At 37.3% G+C, this 21,001-nt stretch overlaps 1 long non-coding RNA gene across 1 annotated transcript in view; it reads right to left on the reverse strand.

The window, feature by feature from the left end:
* The window catches only part of LOC134670956 (uncharacterized), a 169,260-nt gene that overhangs the window by 125,154 nt on the left and 23,105 nt on the right, over window positions 1–21,001 (reverse strand). The window lies entirely within an intron of this gene.

Raw genomic sequence — 21,001 nt, forward strand, 5'->3', positions numbered from 1 at the left:
TATTTTAAACGTCAAACTTCTAATAAATTATGACGTGTAAATAACACTCGCACTGCGTAGGTATGCAATCAAATTAAACCCTAAGCTAAAATGAATTACAGTGAAACCTGGTTAAGTGGGTCCTGGATAAGTGAGAAACCTCTATAGCTGGGACTCATGGTGCGGTCCCGACACTTTAGCACTGAATTACCTCTGTAACTGGGATTCGTTGTTGTAATTTTATAGTCACATTTACCTCTATAACTGAGACAGAGAGTGTATTTTACCTCTTTTATATTTATAAGATTACATTTTCCTAATTGTTTTTTTAGAATTTTATAGGGAATTGACTTCTGTATCTGAGATAACGTCAATCTATGACCTCTCTAACTTGGACTTCATTGAACAATTTCCGTATTCTTACCAACTCTTAGTCTATCCACAAATTCCGCATTTGCCTAATTATGTCTAAACAACTTCAAGTTTGATTTACTTAATTTATATCATTATTAACTACTATTCCAAATATCGAAACGAAAGCTGAAATTTTGATAAGTAACACGAAAAAATAAATTTTCATTTATTAAATTTCTAATACGCAATGAAGTCCGTATCAAATTTAATTTAATTTTGAAATATCTACCCTTTGGAGAATCATTCAAAATAAATTCAAAGAAATATTTAAACAGACTTTAAAAATATTTAGTGACAAGGATTATTTAACCTTAATTTATTTATAAAGATAATTACTAAATACCTTATTAACCACCTCTATAACTGAAATATACCCTATTCTCACCTTTATTAATGGAACCCTCTGTAAATGAGACAGAAATTTATTTGTACCTGGCTAACTGCCTATACCTACGGCCTAAACCTCTTTAAGTGAGATAAATTTGCTCGTCCCTTGCGATCCCACTTATCCAGGTTTCACTGTATATTCACCTAATATAAACAGAATTCATTTTATTATAAGGTGGCTAGTTACTGGAGGAGCTACGTATAAAACGCCGGTTGTCAACGATATGCCAGGACCAAATGCTTTCATACTTCGGACACCTAGTCTGTTTGAGATCCTGAAAACGGTAAAAATTAAAGATACTACTCCTAAAAATACGTGTGATACCTCATTCTATTCATCATGATGTCTAGAAAAATGTATTCCAAGCGTGTATTAGCACACACAAAATATCAAAAGTTATAAACAAAAAAAGGGAGGAAAAGTAATTATTTTTTATTTCCCCAATATCTCAAAAAGTAACAATATTTAAGAAACCAAAATTTTTATAAAAGAGGATGACATTTCCAATCAAACATTCCATACTTGCAAAACTGTATCTCCATTATTTATACTTTTTATTCATCGCTGAACAGTGAACACAGCCCTCCGCGCCTCATTTTCGAGAAACGCGCGCGGCATGAAATTACGATTACGTAACATTAAATATAATTTTAAAGGTATTAAATATCCATTAAAAAATAAAAATAAATATGGTGTATTTAAAACATGTCAACACATGTAATACTTGTAGAAATTTGTGTTAAAGTTGTTTTTTCAACAAGTTAGGCAATTGTTAATGAACAAAATTTTCTCGAAATTCCTTCTTTATTGAAAACGAAAAAAAAATGTATAAATAACTATTGTAAAATTTTCTCGCCTTCTAGAACCCTTCTCATACACATGCTTAATAAGATCACATTACAAAAGTTTTCATAAAGCTAATACTTTGCTTAAAATAAGTTTCAGAATAACATAGAAAATTGACGAAAAACGAAAAATCAAGGTAAAATTGTAAAATATAAAACAATATTATAACCAAACTATAATTTTTTTCAAAATTTTTATAACGCGATCATATTGGACATGTATATGAGAAGAACTCTAGAAAGCGACAAAATTTTACGATAGTTATTTATACATTTTTTGTAGTTTTCAATAAAGAAGGAAGTTTGAGAAAATTTTGCTAATTAACAATTGCCTAACTTGCTGAAAAAATAACTTTAAGATAAATTTCTACAAGTATTAGGTACATGTGTTGACATGTTTTAAATACACCATATTTTTTTTTATTTTTTCAATGAATATTTAATACCTTTAAAATTATATTTAATGTTACGTAATCGTTATTTCACGTTTCTCGAAAATGAGGCGCGGCGGGCTGTGTTCAGCGTTGAATAAAAAGTATAAATAATCGATACAGTTTTACAAGTATGGAATGTTTGATTGGAAATATCCTCCTATTTTTAGGGTTCCGTACCCAAAGGGTAAAACGGGACCCTATTACTAAGACTTCGCTGTCCGTCCGTCCGTCCGTCTGTCTGTCACCAGGCTGTATCTCACGAACCGTGATAGCTAGACAGTTGAAATTTTCACTGATGATGTATTTCTGTTGCCGCTATAACAACAAATACTAAAAACAGAATAAAATAAAGATTTAAATGGGGCTCCCATACAACAAACGTGATTTTTGACCAAAGTTAAGCAGTGTCGGGCGTGGTCAGTACTTGGATGTTTGACCGTTTTTTTTGCATTATGGTACGGAACCCTTCGTGCGCGAGTCCGACTCGCACTTGCCCGGTTATTTTTATGATATTAAGTTTGGTTTCTTAAATATTGTATACTTTTTGAGATATTGGGGAAATAAAAAATAACTACTTTTTCCTCCCTTTTTTTGTTTATAACTTTTGATATTTTGTGTGTGCTAATACACGCTTCGAGTACATTTTTCTAGACATCATGATGAATAGAATGAGGTATCACACGTATTTTTAGGAGTAGTATCTTTTATTTTTACCGTTTTCAGGATCTCAAACAGACTAACCTCTCACGTCGCTCTCCGGATAGCCTGGAAAGAGTAATAATGACGGGCAAAGTTGAAGGCACGACACCTCAGGGCCCACCTCCTGCTAGATGGTGTGCTCAAATTACGGCACCTATGCAATTAAAACTGCACGAGGCCATGCGCATGGCGGGGAATAGAGCCCTATGGAGGAACCTGGTCTTCAACAGACGGATATGATGTCACGATCCTCAGTATTGAGGGACCGACTGAAGAAGAGTTACTGAACGCTGGCCAGTTATTTACCTTATACTAAAATAAAATGGATTACCGACCGACCGACTGGGCTGGCCTAGTTGGTAGCCTTCAAACTCGGGTAAATCCATCAATCAGATTATGCGATTTTGGTATTAAGAAAACGTAATAGGGTAGATATTTGCTTAGAGGGTCCAATGGAATTAGCCGAGTTTGAAGTTGAGCGACACAAATATTTGTTCCTGAGTCATGGTTGTATTCTATGTATTTATATATTATATAAAATTTATATGTCGTTGTCTGAGTACCCACAACACAAGCTTTCTTAAGTTTACTGTAAGGCTTTGTCGAATTGTGTAAAAAATGTCGTATAATATTTTTATATTTATTTTTTTATAAAAAAACCGTAGTCAGTTTAATGTTTTGGTTGTTTTCGGCTTCCCGTAGTCGGGTAAAATAGTCACTAGCAACTGGATTTGTCACTTTTTTTAAATACACCTACCTATCATATCTTTTCCAGTATATAATTTAATTTCTGGGAGACGGAGCTTTGCTCGGGAAACATTAAAAAAAACTTATAAATGATCGTTTACCAGAGATGAGATCATTTTCCTAGCTAGATTGATTTTTCGCCCCAAAACCCCCATACCTATAGCAAATTTTATCGAAATCGTGAGAGCCGTTTCCGAGATCCCCGAAATAAAATAATATGTATATTGTATAATTTCTATACCTAATACGGCAAACTTGTGAACGAACCTCCGTTGGTACAGGTACACTTGACACTTCTAATTTTAACAGGGAGACTACTGCCTCAGCATTTGTGGAATATTCCCACTTGGAGGAGATGGAAATACGTAAGTACCTATTGATTTTTCCCTTTTTTTTTTGTATACTACTTATATTAAAGCGCAGGGTGGTGCAGGCTGGGAGATGAGGGGGGGGGGGGTAGGGGTGTTTGCCTGCCTCCTTCCTTGCATCCCTCTACCCTGATGCAATTTATTAGTTAAATAAATTAAATTAAATTAGATTTATTTAAGACCAACAAAGGATCAATTTCGTTAGTGACACATTTTAATCTTACAATTAATGTTAGTAGGTATACACACACAACTTATTGACTATCTATTACATATATATTTACATAATAATATAATTAATTAATTTAATTTAAGCACATGTGGAGTGCACCACAGTGGTTCAGGTAGGCCCCATCAAACCTATCTGCATACATGGCCAGGATGCTGTTGGTGCTGTTCCTCACTCTGCATAACAGTGAAGTGGCTCTTTTGCGCATAATGGCAGCAAAACTATCCACGCGCGCCTCCGCAAACATTGTTGACGCGCTGCAGTAGCGAGGGAGCCCCATCAGCACCCTAAACGCATTATTATACTGTACGCGCAGGGCACTGTACTGTTTTTGCGTGTAGTTCACCCACAGACTACTGGTGTAAAAAGATGTACAAAAGGCTCGGAACAACGTAATCTTTACTGCCGGTGAGCTACACGCAAACCTGCGGGCAATCATGTTCGCCCTTACAGCCAGTGCCCTGCGCTCCCTTTCGACGTCGGAACCGTCCTTGAGGTCAGAGGTAATCATATGTCCCAGGTATTTAAAATTGTCTACCAACTTAAGCGGGTTATTGTTTAGTTGTAATACTGGGACTGTTGATGGACATTTACCTCTGACTCCAAACACCATCATTTCGCTCTTTACAGAGTTGTATTTAAGACCGTGTGCGGCAGCGTACTGCTCGCAGACCGTTATAAGCCTCGCGAGACCACAGGGTGACGCGCTCAACAGCACCATGTCGTCCGCGTAGCTAATGTTGTTAATGCAAACGCCCTGCACATGGCAACCGACATGTGTGCTGCTGAGCTCGGCAATAAGTCCATTTACGTATAGATTGAAGAGCTTCGGGGAGGTTAGCCCTCCCTGCCTTACCCCGCACTCCAAACTATACGGTTCCGACAACGCTCCCGCCCATCGAACGCTATTGACCTGTCTTGTGTACCAAAATTTGAAAATGGATATAAGATCTGGAGGTACCTCCATCTCCTCAAGCTTTCTCCATAGTATATCATAACAGACCAGGTCAAAAGCCCTCGACAGGTCGAGAAAGCATGCGTAAACAGGTGTGTCTCTATCAGTATAATACCTAACAGTCTGCTTTAAACACAATATAGCACTTTCAGTCGACAATCCGGGCCTAAACCCGAACTGATTGTCGTGCAGCTGTATATACTTATCTAGTTGTGTATTAAGCAGACTGTCAAGTATTTTTGCAACAACAGTGGCAAGTGAAATTGGCCTGTAGTTGGTCTTGTCCGACGTATCTCCAGTCTTGTTTTTAACAATCGGAACAACAACGGTTTTCATTAGTTCGGCCGGTAAATACGAATGCCCCAGACATAATGTATATAACATTGCCAGCACTCGAGGTAGGTGTGGGCCCGCACATTGCAGGTGTTCGATGCTGAGACCATCGTGACCCGGGGATTTGCCTCCAGACATTTTCTTTATCGTTTTAGTGACCTCCTCGGCGGTTATTTTAGTCCCGATCGTAATGGTCTCAGCCTCGCACCCTGCATGTGATGGTCCTAGTGGTGAGCGAACCAAAAATTGATCTTTAAAAAGTTCAGCAATCTGTTTGGGGTCACTTATACCATCGACACTCGCGGGACGACCAGGTTTAGTATTCATTCGATTCGTACACTTCCAAAATTGCTTAAAGTCTTTTTTAGAGTGAAATGATGCCATCCTATCAAGCTTAATTTGATCCTGGTTTTTTTGGCACCATTTCAATCGGGATTTAAACAACTTTCTGCTCTCGATCATGGACTCGTATACTGGACCCGAATTAGGTCTATTGTACCACACCCATGCTTTAAACATACGTCTGGCCTCCCCGTGAGCCTCGCGGACATGTTTATTCCACCCTATAACAACTTTATTTCTATTACACTTCGTATTAGAGCTACTAATTACAGCCGAACGTCTCAAGGCTTCTATGATATTCATATACAAGTTATCGATAGCAGCCTTATGCTCATAATTTGTACATAATTTATTTGCAAAAGCACATTCATGGAAACAAGCAGGAAGATCTATGCTACTTAATCGCTTATGACATTCACTTGTGAACAAGTCCCTCTGTTTCACATCCCTGTTACCCCAAATCACCTTATCTTTAACTATTATATCAAAAGACTGGATGTTTAAAACATTAAAATCGCATTCAATGATGAGCGGGTAGTGGTCCGACCATAACACGTCCAACTTAACATACACATTCGTAATAGTAGCAAGCGCGGCATCCGACACTACACAATGATCGAGCCAGCGTCGAGAACCATGAGCCTCACTGACAAAAGTATATGTCCCTGACTGTACTCCTAACTTTTCCACGTCCGCGCAACGCCAGTCAACGTCACCACAAAAAGTTATAAGTTCTGAATAGAAAGGCTCTCCGGGGTGCGCGTTAAAGTCACCAAGTACATATACCGTCTCAATGTTTTCACTACTGATGATTGCACTTACCGCACCAAGACAATCCGTAAAATCAGGCAAATTTTCTGACTTGTCCGTAGGCATGTACACGCTTACCACTATAAAAGACCTGCCACTCGTGGAAACCTTAATAGCGCAAATTCTCGGGTTACTACACTTTATCACTGACACTTGTTGAAACGCGGATTTCCTCCATAGTAGTGCCACTCCGCCATACGGCCTGCCTCGCAGCATTCCCGACGTTGTATCCATAGCACACGTTCCCGTACAATTAAAATTTGTATCTATGCTATCTAAGAACGAAATCTCAGTGTGTAATAGCCAGATTTCTTGCAACGCAATTATGTGATAAGAACGGCATAACTCACGTACACTATCAACAGAGCGTTTAACACTTTTGCAGTTAAACGATACTAGTTTACACATATCATTGCTAGACATTATTTTAATTCATTTTCCTCAATGCCATTCACAGCGTTATCTCTTTTCAAAACACGCTGCTTATAATGCGCAAACCGCTTGAAAATAATGCCTTTAGGCCAGATTTCTGCATTCAAAAACATCGGTAGTTTTTCTTTATTAACAAAGAATTTGTATGCACTGTGGTCATCTTTTCTCCTTATATTAAGTTTTTCTAAAACAACGTTTTCATTCGTCTTTGAAAAAATATATCCGCATATGTCAGATTCCAGCGTGTTCTTATGTACCTTCGTTATGAACATCGGTACCTTTGTGTCCGCTGCTCTGAACTTGTCATTAAAGTCGTTCGCAGATCCTAATTTCGACTTAAATTGCATATTTAGCTTACTTTTACGCTTCTTTCCCTCAACAAGCTGCCAGTCCTCCTCTTTCAGGGACTTAGAAGGTTCACTTGACGGTTTAGACGCTTTTACCGCTTCTGCCATCGATTTATTGCATACAAGTATTTGTTTACTTATATTTAAATCCTTATCGCAGCTAGACACCGTCTGGCCGGTCAGCTGATGCGCGTTCAACGAACCCGCCGAACCGGTTTCTTGTGCGACCGCTTGCATCGAAGTTGCATCTAACATGTCGTTATTTGCGTTTAAATTTGAAATTACACTTATTTCTAGTTCGTTCATGCTACTGTGTTGTGTCAGCGATTGTTCTGGCTTTCCACTGCTTAGCTCTAAGTCTAACACTGTATCATTCAAGTGAGGTAGGCCCATTGGACCGCTATTTAGGCACGATGCGCCTCTTGTCATATTTACATTTCTGAAACACGACGACGGCATCGATATTTTAGTAGTCTTATTTACCTGTGCTTGATTAATAAGATCCTCGCACTGTTCTTTTGTCAAGTAATTTGACTTCACAGCGTCTAACTCACATTTTAGGAGAGTAATGTCCTTCAGTATTTTTGTGACGTCCAGCGAGTCAAATGTCAAGGGTGGAAGCTTATCAAGATTTCTAGCAACGAAAATTGGCAAGCAATCCACGTCAGCACTTTTAAACACAGCAATGATATCGCGAAGATCACGAAACTCTTTGCCCTCTCTCTTTCGTAAAATCTTACGTTTGTCCGTTGGTAAAGATTCAAAAAGCAACGACTTTGACACTTTGATTTCGTCACTCTTAAACGCCGATACACAAATTTTTATTAAATCGGGTTCAGAAACAATTGATATCTTGTTTTGCACGTAAGCTAAAAGCTCATCGATTACGATATTACAACTCGTACACTTCACTGTGGACGACATTTTCGCACTCAAACAATGCATGCATCCGTTCCGAACGGCTGCGCGCGCGCGACTGTGTCCTGTTAGTGACTGTTAGTGACCGGCGCATCACGCTGATTTACTCGTATTGATTGCATGCAGGAGGCCAATTCGGACGTACATTTTTGACATCAAAGTGATGATACAAGTGCGAAAAATAGGAAATTCGGAACGACTGGCGATAAATTAAAACACGCCCGAAGGGTGTGTATTTTAATCGACACGAGTTGCGAATTATTATACGTACATGTATCGTACCTACAACGTTTTACAGTATATGTATATGGCCCTTTGAATTTTCGATATAGTTGCGTAATGTGCTAATTATCGCACTAGTAATGTAGCACGGTAAAGTAGCTCCAAATGTACTGTAAAATAAAATTACATAGTTAGATGCAAACAAAACCTCCATATGGGCTCCTCTACACGATGGCCCAGTGTCGGCCACTCCAAGGGACGCAGCCGTGCGGTAGAATAAGATTTATATCACTTGCTCCCTGCCATGGAGGAGGAGCCATAACACATATTTTGATAACACACAAATACTTAAATGCACTGACTGACTGAGATTCGACCCGGGGCCTTCTGCTTCATAGGCAACGGTCACTATCGAGTACTAGGTTGTAAAAACTAAAAAGCTGACGCTTGACAGTTCCGTTAGCGCAAACTATGAAGACTGCTTCTGACTATGTTTCTCGTTGTATGAAGCAGTGTATGACCTGTCGTTGTGGAGATCCCAAGGATGCCGATGTCAAGCAGTGGATGACTTTCTGTCGGCTGAAATGAAGATTATAATAAATATGTTATTACTTACACAATTTCTTCTTGTGCTGCATTCTGTCACGGCTCTCTCAGAGAGTCTAGGATCCGTTGGCCAAACTAATCCATTATTTTCTAAATTAAAAAAAAATTAGCGCAGGTACTATGAAAGCTAATGCCATAAATGACAATATTCGGTTTGCATTTCCCTTCTCCGAAAAGTGGCTGAAAAACATGAGTATTTACTTAATATATATTTAGTTTGAGAGTAGCGTATCTCAGTTGTATTTCCTAATCTGTACCCATGCAGGCGCATCCGTGCCGCAGCCTAAATTCAGACACCAAAACTAAAACTATAAAAACAATATTCATATCAGTGCATCCTATGTAGCTGTTCTGAAGAAAGAGCGAGAGCGCGTAACCAATATTTTTTCAGTATCATTCAAATGCAGCATGTGCATCGAGATTCACATCTGATTTATTGATTTCACTCATCTTAACGACAGCACCTGCGCACTAAACGATGTTAATGAAGTCATTCAGTTGTGTACCGTAATGGTGTACAATAAGAAATATAATTGAATGAATGATTAACTGGTAGATACTGTAGATAGGACGATGTTAAGCGCGGCATGTTTCGCATGCATAGGGTTTTGGGCGTTAAAGCGTTATTCCACGACTTACTCTGCCATTGATTGGCCGCCTGTTGCTCGCTTTCGTAGAACATTTCTACCCCTTGTTGGATCAGTGATGTTTTTTGTGAAAATTTTAAAATTTTGCATCTTCCACACGTGAAAGTGTTTCTTTTAACTCATTACAGAAGTTAAAAATTGAATAATAATAATTAAACTAAAATATTGTAAAATACCTATTCAGGGAAATAATGAATGGTATTTAGACGTGGGTTGCAATAATTTAAGAGGACTTCGATTAGTGTCAATTTTTGCGTTGAATATATTTCCAGCTTCTAATATTATGTACTCTAGCGGTTGCCCACGACTTCGTGTAAACCTACGTGAACATTGTGTTGTGTTTGTCACAATGTCTTTCTTTCAAGTCCCTCAGTTAAAAAATATTTCTATATGATTTAAACATTCAACCTCATCTCAACCCATTTTAGACAGAGAAATAAGAAAGCTGATTTTTTGCATCCTAATATAATGCCTTTTACGAAATTTCGAGTCTCTGATTTGAGAAATATTTTTCTACCCCGAGAGGGTTACCCTTGTAAGACGAATTAACAAAAACGCTGAGTTAATTCTTTGTTTTCGAAAACTTGTTGAGTGTCTTTCTGCGTCGTAGTTTAAAAATTGTTGTCTTTCTGCATCGTAGTTTAATATTTGTTGTCTTTCTGCGTCGTAGTTAAAATTTTGTTATCTTTCTGGGTCGTAGTTTAAAATTTGTTGTCTTTCTGCGTCGTAGTTTAAAAATTGTTGTCTTTCTGCGTCGTAGTTTAAAATTTGTTGTCTTTCTGCGTCGTAGTTAAAATTTTGTTATCTTTCTGGGTCGTAGTTTAAAATTTGTTGTCTTTCTGCGTCGTAGTTTAAAAATTGTTGTCTTTCTGCGTCGTAGTTTAAAATTTGTTGTCTTTCTGCGTCGTAGTTTAAAACTTGTGTCTTTCTGCGTCGTAGTTTTAAGTCACTCAAGAAAAAAATCCTAGGTACCTATCACAAACTTTGTTCGATTTCTAAAAATGCTGAAAATACTTTGCTTGTTCTCTAATATCGTGTCTTGCTCCGTAATTTCTATTCTTGCTCGTAATTTAATTAAATAAATGTTAATGAATTTAAATAATATTGCTGGATTCATTGGATGTCTATATTGTCCCGGGTTGAAATGTTGCCCTGGCCTGATATTTTGTGAGGGAGCATCCGCGAATAATATGGACCATGCTCTGCACCGCTGCTCCACTCACCGGTTAGTAGTCAGTTTAGCTGGCACTCGCTTCGTTTGGGTAGTGACTAGTGAGAAAGCTGCACGGTTATCTATGAGCTCCATGTTCTTTCCTAGGTTGGGAGGCAATTTCTGTTTTAATTGGGTCAATGTCTCGTGTATGTCGAATAGGGTATTCAAGAGATTCTTCTTGTTCTTGGACTAGATTGTTCTTGAACTCTACATAGGCGGGTAGTGAAAAACACCATTAGTGTTCAAATAAGAAATACATTGCGCATTTAATCCTCACTACTAGTACATTTACATGTCTCAGCTAATGCTTGCTGTGGTCTCTTTAATTTAATGAGCAGCTAATATTTATTCTCTCAGATTATATGTTCCATATTCTGCACCGCAGCACGCACTATTATGGGCAGTGGTGTTGGTTGCCTACTGCATAAAGTATACCTATTTCTTCATGGGTACTTTTACATATCTTGAGCTGTGGCTTTGAATTCAAATGAGAACTTAATTATACATTTAATCCTCAAGAATACTTTCACATGTCAATTTATAAAAAGGGTGATAAACCATGAATTCCTCAAAGATCCATAGTGTTTAATCAGGTTTATGGCCGTAATCGCCACATAGGTGATGATGAATGTACCCCCTTCATGCAAACTGAGGGTAAACCAAATAACGTAATTATTATATATAGTTATTTGTTTCACAAGGGGGCAAAGTGGTTGAGTTTTGGCTCTCTGTTCGGTAGCATGAAGTTGATGTCTACTAATCTTCCAGTACCTAAGTGTGAGTAACACTGAACACCCAGCGCCCCACATTATTCAAGTCCAGGTGGTGGCTTTTATCCTGTGCCTCCTGCATAACTATTTCTTCATAGGTACTTTTACATATCTTTCGCTGATTATTCTTCCGTGATATTTAAATGGCACAAGGCATATTGCATAACGAATTAAACTAAATGCAGCGAGGCTTGAGGAAGACGGGCCTTAGTAATATTTTTTCTTCGGGCAAAGTAATGCTCATGCTCCATGCAATTATACCTTATGGTCATATCTAGTGTGGCTTTGAATTCAAATGAGAACTTAATTATACATTTAATCCTCAAGAATACTTTTACATGTCAATTTATAAAAAAGGGTGATAAACCATAAATAATTTTTTTAAGCATATACGTCTGCGAGCGATATTCCAATTATACCAATTGACCAATTGAGCGATTTAGCTCAATTGGTTAAGAGCAACACACGGATTGTGGAGAATGCGGGTTCAAGTCCTGCCGGAAGCGTAAATTTTTCCATTTTTTCCTTTAATATAAAATTTAAAAAATAAACCATGAATTCCTCAAAGATCCATAGTGTTTAATCAGCTTTATGGCCGTAATCGCCACATAGGTGATGATGAATGTACCTCCTTCATGCAAACTGAGGGTAAACCAAATAACGTAATTATTATATATAGTTATTTGTTTCACAGGGGGGCAAAGTGGTTGAATTTTGGCTCTCTGTTCGGTAGCATGAAGTTGATGTCTACTAATCTTCCAGTACCTAAGTGTGAGTAACACTGAACACCCAGCGCCCCACATTATTCAAGTCCAGGTGGTGGCTTTTATCCTGTGCCTCCTGCATAACTATTTCTTCATAGGTACTTTTACATATCTTTCGCTGATTATTCTTCCGTGATATTTAAATGGCACAAGGCATATTGCATAACGAATTAAACTAAATGCAGCGAGGCTTGAGGAAGACGGGCCTTAGTAATATTTTTTTCTTCGGGCAAAGTAATGCTCATGCTCCATGCAATTATACCTTATGGTCATATCTAGTGTGGCTTTGAATTCAAATGAGAACTTAATTATACATTTAATCCTCAAGAATACTTTTACATGTCAATTTATAAAAAAGGGTGATAAACCATAAATAAATTTTTTAAGCATATACGTCTGCGAGCGATATTCCAATTATACCAATTGACCAATTGAGCGATTTAGCTCAATTGGTTAAGAGCAACACACGGATTGTGGAGAATGCGGGTTCAAGTCCTGCCGGAAGCGTAAATTTTTCCATTTTTTCCTTTAATATAAAATTTAAAAAATAAACCATGAATTCCTCAAAGATCCATAGTGTTTAATCAGCTTTATGGCCGTAATCGCCACATAGGTGATGATGAATGTACCTCCTTCATGCAAACTGAGGGTAAACCAAATAACGTAAATATTGTATATAGTTATTTGTTTCACAAAGGGGCAAAGTGGTTGAGTTTTGGCTCTCTGTTCGGTAGCATGAAGTTGATGTATACTAATCTTCCAGTACCTAAGTGTGAGTAACACTGAACACCCAGCGCCCCACATTATTCAAGTGCAGGTGGTGGCATTTATCCTGTGCCTCCTGCATAACTATTTATGGGTACTTTTACATAGCTTTCCCCGATTATTCTTCTATTCTTTATAATTGCAGTGTCGTCATCGTAACACAAAACTTCCGCGTTTGTCAAGGGAATCTTATGCAGATTATTCATATACAGTATGAAAAGGCACTAATCTTTAGAACATTTCTATTAATGGGTTATTTCAGCTTAAATTAGACGTTTCTATGTTAAAATCGCCTACAAAGAATGCAGGCACGGTGAGAACGACGGCGCAGTCCCACATTATTCAAGTCCAGGTGGTAGCTTTTATCCTGTGCCTCCTGCATAACTATTTGTTCTTGGGTACTTTTACATATCTTTCGCTGATTATTCTTCCGTGATATTTAAATGGCACAAGGCATATTGCATAATGAACTAAACTAAATGCAGTGAGGCTTGAGGAAGACGGGCCTTAGTAATATTTTTTCTTCGGGCAAAGTATAATGCTCATGCTCCATGCAATTATACCTTATGGTCATATCTAGTGTGGCTTTGAATTCAAATGAGAACTTAATTATACATTTAATCCTCAAGAATACTTTTACATGTCAATTTATAAAAAGGATGATAAACCATGAATTCCTCAAAGATCCATAGTGTTTCAATTTCAATTTCTTTATTCATAACGTAAGTTACATGTCAGTTTTCGGTAGCATGAAGTTGATGTCTACTAATCTTCCAGTACCTAAGTGTGAGTAACACCGAACACCCAGCGCCCCACATTATTCAAGTGCAGGTGGTGGCATTTATCCTGTGCCTCCTGCATAACTATTTATGGGTACTTTTACATAGCTTTCCCCGATTATTCTTCTATTCTTCATAATTGCAGTGTCGTCATCGTAACACAAAACTTCCGCGTTTGGCAAGGGAATCTTATGCAGATTATTCATATACAGTATGAAAAGGCACTAATCTTTAGAACATTTCTATTAATGGGTTATTTCAGCTTAAATTAGACGTTTCAACATTAAAGCGGCCTACAAAGAATGCAGGCACGGTGAGAACGACGGCGCAGTCCCACATTATTCAAGTCCAGGTGGTGGCTTTTATCCTGTGCCTCCTGCATAACTATTTCTTCATGGGTACTTTTACATATACTTCGCTGATTATTTTTCCGTAATATTTAACTGGCACAAGGCATATTGCATAATTAATGAACTAAACTAAATGCAGTGAGGCTTGAGGAAGACGGGCCTTAGTAATATTTTTTCTTCGGGCAAAGTATAATGCTCATGCTCCATGCAATTATACCTCATGGTCATATCTAGTGTGGCTTTGAATTCAAATGAGAACTTAATTATACATTTAATCCTCAAGAATACTTTTACATGTCAATTTATAAAAAGGGTGATAAACCATGAATTCCTCAAAGATCCATAGTGTTTAATCAGCTTTATGGCTGTAATCGCCAGATATGCGATTATGAATGTACCTCCTTCATGCAAACTGAGGGTAAACCAAATAACGTAATTATTATATATAGTTATTTGTTTCACAAGGGGGCAAAGCGGTTGAGTTTTGGCTCTCTGTTCGGTAGCATGAAGTTGATGTCTACTAATCTTCCAGTACCTAAGTGTGAGTAACACTGAACACCCAGCGCCCCACATTATTCAAGTGCAGGTGGTGGCATTTATCCTGTGCCTCCTGCATAACTATTTATGGGTACTTTTACATAGCTTTCCCCGATTATTCTTCTATTCTTTATAATTGCAGTGTCGTCATCGTAACACAAAACTTCCGCGTTTGTCAAGGGAATCTTATGCAGATTATTCATATACAGTATGAAAAGGCACTAATCTTTAGAACATTTCTATTAAAGGGTTATTTCAGCTTAAATTGTTAGATTCTATGTTAAAGCCGCCTACAAAGAATGCAGGCACGGTGAGAACGACGGCGCAGTCCCACATTATTCAAGTCCAGGTGGTGGCTTTTATCCTGTGCCTCCTGCATAACTATTTGTTCTTGGGTACTTTTACATATCTTTCGCTGATTATTCTTCCGTGATATTTAAATGGCACAAGGCATATTGCATAATGAACTAAACTAAATGCAGTGAGGCTTGAGGAAGACGGGCCTTAGTAATATTTTTTCTTCGGGCAAAGTATAATGCTCATGCTCCATGCAATTATACCTTATGGTCATATCTAGTGTGGCTTTGAATTCAAATGAGAACTTAATTATACATTTAATCCTCAAGAATACTTTTACATGTCAATTTATAAAAAGGGTGATAAACCATGAATTCCTCAAAGATCCATATAGACCAGCGGTGGAACAAAAATGGGTTTTGATAACATTAAAGTTTTTTCTTTTTTGATATGTTATTGTAAGCATGTTAAATAACATTCATGTAAAAAGTTAGAAAATTTTAGGTGGAGCGTTCGGCCATATTTAAATTTTCAATTTTTGCTAAATAACTATGTAAATATAAAATTAAAGTTACAAAAAACTTTAACATATTCAATAACACTTTAATTTATTCACAATATTCGGTTTTTAGAAATCTGGAACAGCTGCTTTCTGGTGAACGTAAAAACAGGAATTATTATGTAAATACAGAATTAGAGTAGCTGATATTGCAAAATTACGATATTATCTATCAACTTAGTATACATGTAAAAAGTTAGAAATGTAGACAATGTGCTTGTCTAGATATTCATTTCTCGTTAAGCAGTATAGCCAATATTGAATTAAAGTTTGTAGAGTTAATATTACACGGTCATAATAAAGATCTTACTTCTCACACAAAAGATTAGAAATATAAAATCACGGCGACACTAAATACTGATACGTAAGTATGCATTCCGAGCTTATATTAAGTTACATTTCAAACGCGCGGCGTTTGCGCGCGCCGCGCTGTGCGCCGTGGCAGGAGGCAGCGATCGACGGTCGCGGGCTAGCGGTTAGCGCGGTGCCCTTAAAAATACGCAAAGCGTTTATAAAATTATTATCAATGGTAAATAGTTATTTTACACAGTACACTAATGGAAACTTACCTTCCCTTATTTATTTCTATATGTACTAGGGATTGCCCGCGGTTTCGTTTACGTAGAATTCGTTATCGTGTTAAGTATAGAAATAATAGATACATTTGAAAATTATTTTAGGTGCATTGTCATACAGATAACTACCCTTGTTAAAGTATTCTTCAAATTCAATACACAGGTGTCATTTCAATATAATTTTGCGTAATTTGGCGCTTTTAGGTTATAAATGACTTGCGACATATATTTTTTAAGAGCGATCATCTCCGATAATATTTACTTTATCATAAAATCAATTTCAAACTAACGTTATTCAATATTTATCATTTTAAAGTCAATATTACCAACCAACTGATCCAATTTACCTACGGTAACAACTCAAAATTTGCATCAAATTAAATGCCACTTTTCTTATCCGTTTCGAACAATCAAGAGGGCCTTTACGAGCTGATGTGGTGAAAATTTTATTTAACCTTCGTCCCTTGAAACCTTCACTACGCTCAAGGTTCAACTTTACGAACCACTCGCTACGCTCGTGGTTCAACTTTACGAACCACTCGCTACGCTCGTGGTTCAATTTTAGAATGTTTGAATTTGTGAATGTGCTTCCTGCCTCGCACAGCCAAACTGTGGAATGAACTGTCCGATACCACCTTCAAACCTTCAAAGACCCCCATCTTAAGGGTCGGCAACGCGCTGGGCGGCGGTAATCGCTAACCACCAGGTGATCCGTCTGCTCGTTTGCCTCCTATTTAATAAAAAAAAATGTTTCGCTTGTTTGGGTACCAATATTAGCACGAGCGGTTATCAACAACTTTTCCCCTTGTAAAACAAATAAGTAAGGTAGGTGAGGTGCAGGCATATGAGGCCCGGCGGGTAACAAGGCCCAGCATTCAAAAATAGCAGTTGCTCCCTATTATTCCCAATTATTCTGAATTTGTACTTGTTGCTAAGAAGGCCCACTGTCAGTGCAGGTAAAAAGGTCTAGTCCCGGGCCTTATTGAACGTATGAGATGAAATATTAGATTAAAATATTTTAAGATAATTTTCAATATTTTTAATCTCTTATTAATAAGGTCGATTTGAAGAAACTTCAATGAAATTATGACTTATAAATAACACTTGCACTGCGTGGGCTGTCAAAATTGCTGCAGACTTTTCTTGGTCTAACTCTAATATTTTTTCACTTGCTTTATTGACCTAAAGACGTTTTAAAGAAACAAAAAGTCTAATAACATTGAGGCACTTATACTTTTTAAAGGCAGTAACTAATTACAAGTGACTTTTTTTTGTTAATACATAGGTAGGTATTTACGATCATCATCATATATTTAAGAGTATGACTCTTGTCGGTGGAGCAATTTCCATGTTTGGCGGTCCTGCGCCTTCTCTTTGACAGCCCGATACGACACGACGTTGATCTTTTCCTTTATTTGATCCATGTACGCTCTCCTTGGTCTTCCCCTCTTCCTGTTTGCTTCAACTTTCCCTTCTATGATATTTTTGATAAATTCGTCGTATCGTATCAGGTGCCCAAGCATCCTTCCTCTTCTATTGTCTATAGTTCTTAACAAACTCCTCCTCTCTCCTACTACATAGGCCACACTGAATGTTTTGCACTACTGGCCACTGGTAAACATTTAAATTATGAATTGTATATTAAAAAAAATACAGGCTTTTGATTATGGAATGTGACAAATGTTGGCGACAAATCGATCGTCTTTTGTTTTTAATGGCTTGTCAAAGTAAGTCAGTGCGTTGAACGTGGCTTTAACGCGAAAATATTTTTAGAGCTATGATTTTGCTATGATTTTAAAAGTTCGCTTACTCCGCAAGAGTGTAGTGCTTGCCTTCAAAATGCTTTTGGGATTGAAGCACCACATCTGAGCATCGTGAGGCGTTGGTATGATGAATTTAGTAGAGACAGTATTATTCTAGATAATGATTTTCGTGAAGGTCGACCGTCCACGGCGATCATTCAAGGAAATGTGGCTACTGTGAGACGACTCATTGAAGAAAACCCACGAATCACCTATGACGAAATTTGAGGACAATTAGGGATAGGTATGAGACAAATACAAAAGATTTTACAAGAATATTTAAAAGTCGGGAAGCTTTGTTGTCTTTGGATTCCTCACGAATTAACTTCAGTCCAAAAACAGGTACTTCTTGACTGGTGCCGAGAAATGCTGCGTAAGTATAAGCAAGGAAGTTCAAATGCTGTATATAACATCGTTAGAGGAGATGAAACCTGGATTTACTGCTACGATCCGGAAAAAAGGCATTAGTCCAGTCAATGGGTCTTTCGAAGGTGACAGGAGGCCCATAGAAGTTCAACAAGCCAAAAGCGTTGCCAAACATTTTGATCGTCTGTTTTTTTTAAACACGACATTTTTGTACCGTACTTTTAAATAATAAAAGAACGTTAAATACTGAGTAGTAAACTACCATTTGTGTGCCCGTATAGCCTAAGCAAATTAGAAAAATCTGCGGAAATAATTCGTGTAGTTCTGAAAATTGGTACAGGTATACCTTGTGGTGTCCAGATAAACATACTAAAAGTCCTCGAGGGTAGGGGGTGTGCTGGGGATGTAGAGGGGGGTTGAAGGTACTTTTTTTCATATTTTTGCTCATATCTCGAATATCTGTACGAATAGCATTATAATTACTTAAGACAAAAGTTTTAACATACAATTTACTACAAATTTGGTTATGTTTATTTTTACTCTGCGATCAATACTTTAGGGGCTACAGGCTGTTAAATAAGTAATAAAAAATAGACGGTTTAAGAAAACGTCGTGTTTTTGTAATTGTTCATCACAAATAAAAAAATTAGCTTAGAGTAAGCAAGCTAAGCAACCTGCTGATAAAATATAAAAAAATAGGCCATATGCATGTCGGGCCATGCTCAGTGTAGGGTTCCGTAGTTACCCGTCTGTCAAAATAGACTATTTGCCATAACTCAAAAACAGCTTTACCGATTAGGTTCGCTATATTTTTCCTTGAAAGTATTTACTAAGTTATGTTTTCACGATTTTTTTCATATTTTTTGGACCCATGGTTCAAAAGTTAGGGGAACTAAGGGGTAAATCACAACTTTTTTTCTTTCAGATCGATTATTTCTGAAAATGTTAAGTTGATCAAAAAATGGTTCTTGAAGACCCTTATTAGTTTTAAAAGACCTATCCAACGACACCCCACAATATAGGGTGGAAGCGAAAAAAAATTTCATCCCCACTTTAATGTAGGGCAACCACCATAATTTTTTTTTCTAGTTTTCATGTTTAAATTTGACACGAATATATAAATCAGTTACGCTGACAAAGTTGTAAAATATAAATTAGAAAAAATATTTTTGTAGGGTGGCTGCCGTACATTAAAAAGGGGATGAAATTTTTTTTCGCTTCCACCCTATAGTGTGGGATGTCGTTGGATAGGTCTTTTAAAACGAATACGGGTCTTTGAGAACCATTTTTTGATCTGCTTAATATTTTCGGAAATAATCGATCTGAAAGAAAAAAAGTTGTGTTTTCCACTTTAGTTCCCCTAACATTTGAACCATGGGTCCAAAAAATATGAAAAAAATCGTGAAAGTAAAGCTTAGTAAAGACTTTCAGAGAAAAATATAGCGAACCTGATTAGGTTTGCTATATGAACTCAAAAACTGCTTAATCAATCGATTAAGCAGTTTTTGAGTTTTTACAAATAGTCTATTTTGACGGACGGGTAACTACGGAACCCTACACTGAGCATGACCCGACATGCTCTTGGCCGGTTTTTTTATATTTTATCAGCAGGTTGCTTAGCTTGCTTATTCTCAATTAAAATTTTTATTTATGATGAACAATTATGAAAATACGACGTTTTTTTAAACCGTCTATTTTTTATCTCTTATTTAACTTTAACAGCCTGTAGCTCCTAAAGTATTGATCGCAGAGTAAAAATTAACATAACCAAATTTGTAGTAAATTTTATGTTAAAACTTTTGTCCGAAGTAATTATAATGCAATTCGTACACATTTTCGAGATATGAGCAAAAATATGAAAAAAGGTACCTTCAACCCCCCTCTACACCCCCAGCACACCCCCTACCCTCGAGGACTTTTAGTATGTTTATCTAGACACCACAAGGTATGCCTGTACCAATTTTCAAAACTACACGAATTATTTCCGCAGCTTGCCCAAATTCGGCTTAATTTGACGTGGCTAGTAGTCATTGAAAAAGACCGCGAGAGACGACCGAAAAGCCGCATCCTCCTGCGTCATAATAATGCGTCCACCGATACCGCAATAAAGGCAAAAACATTTTTTAATTACGAAAACGTGGAAAATGTCTCTTATACGGATTATAATCCAGACATTGCACCCTGTGACTTCTATCTATTTCCCAAAATTAAGGATTTAATTTGGGGTTTGACATTTAAGACCCCGGATAAGGCAGTTACTACGTTTCATCACCACGTCGAAAACATGCAGTCAAGTGATTGGGCCTCATGCTTCCAAAAATGGTCCGAGCGAGTGAATATGTGCATAGAATGTAAAGGGAAACATTTTGAGAAGCAATAAATGTATTATTATGGTTATAAATGGTTTTATTCAAAAGTTACGCAAAACTTTCAGTGTGGCCCTCGTATGCGTAAAACCTCTTCGTTAGTTTTCTTTTCTTTTACGATAGAATTGCGAAAAATAGATATT

The sequence above is a fragment of the Cydia fagiglandana genome, chromosome 14, assembly GCF_963556715.1.
Source record: "Cydia fagiglandana chromosome 14, ilCydFagi1.1, whole genome shotgun sequence".
Taxonomy (NCBI): domain Eukaryota; kingdom Metazoa; phylum Arthropoda; class Insecta; order Lepidoptera; family Tortricidae; genus Cydia; species Cydia fagiglandana.